Below are 1,398 nucleotides of genomic sequence, written 5' to 3'. Positions count from 1 at the left end.
CTAGAAGGAGAAAATAAAGTTTTTAGTACATGAGCATGGGGAATTGACATGAGCATTAAAATTCTAAAGATAGGGAGGCAACATTGAATAGAAAAGACATTTTGGATGAAGGAGAAAAAGGGAGAGCTGATCATAGACTTCAGAAGTGAGAATTTGCAGGTAGTTGAGAAGAGCAGAGCACACATGTCTGGGGAACCCTTGCTGGGCAACTCAGAAACAGTGGGTCACAGGGCCATCTGGCCAACAGGCCCTGCCCGAATCCCTCCTGTCCACCATGCTTACTCCAATTAGGGGACATTGAGCACACCTACTCTCTTCCTCAGGAAAGGTTTTCTGTCTGAATCTCTTGGCAAGAATGTGGGAGGCTCAACAGCTCTTTCTGAGTTTTGTTTCTTAATGAACAACTTGAAATCAATACCCCAATATCAGGGTAACAAAACTTTGGTTTCCTTCACTAAAAATAGAGCACTCGCATCTCAGTCTTGTTCTGAACCCTCCAGTGGCTCCCAGTTCACCCCAGGAAAGCCACAGTTCTCTGGGCGATGACCCCCCTCTCTCTCTGACGTTACCTCTTCTCATCTCCTGTTCTATCTGCTGCAACCAGATTGGCTCCTTCATGCTGCTCCAACATTTTTATTTTATTTTATTTTATTTTTTTTACAGAGACAGAGAGAGAGTCAGAGAGAGGGATAGATAGGAACATACAGAGAGGAACAGAGAGAGATGAGAAGCATCAATCAACAGTTTTTCGTCGCGACACCTTAGTTGTTCACTGATTGCTTTCTCATATGTGCCTTGACCGTGGGCCTTCAGCAGACCGAGTAACCCCTTGCTGGAGCCAGCGACCTTGGGTCCAAGCTGGTGAGCTTTTGCTCAAACCAGATGAGCCCGCGCTCAAGCTGGCGACCTCAGGGTCTCAAACCTGGGTTATCGGCATCCCAGTTCGTTGCTGTATCCACTGCGCCACTGCCTGATCAGGCTGCTCCAACATTTTTAAATTGAAAGAAAAAAAAAAGACACCTCACGCAGGCCTTATTTCATCCTCAAATACTATCACACATTATTATTGTTGTTGTTTGCTTTTGTGTGTGACTCCCTCACAGCATGTCAGCACTATGCGGGCTGGGAGCTTGTCTCTTCTGTTCCACAGCTCTGTCCCCAGGGCTAAGAACAGCGTCAGACAGATGCTGAGCACTTGGTTGGTGTTTTATAACTGAGTAATGAAAATGACAAATGCGATAATGGCTGATAGTGTGAAATATGGAGCATTATGACTTCACACAATGGATCCTGACCTAAACTATAAGATCAGGGAGAACTTTCCTGAAAAGGGGCACTGTAAAGCCAGTAGCTACAGCCACCATCATAGCTGCCTGGCCCGTGCAGGTTCACATTTGA

This window comes from Saccopteryx bilineata, chromosome 3 (assembly GCF_036850765.1).
Source record: "Saccopteryx bilineata isolate mSacBil1 chromosome 3, mSacBil1_pri_phased_curated, whole genome shotgun sequence".
Taxonomy (NCBI): Eukaryota; Metazoa; Chordata; class Mammalia; order Chiroptera; family Emballonuridae; genus Saccopteryx; species Saccopteryx bilineata.
Note: the sequence above shows the minus strand (reverse complement) of the source record.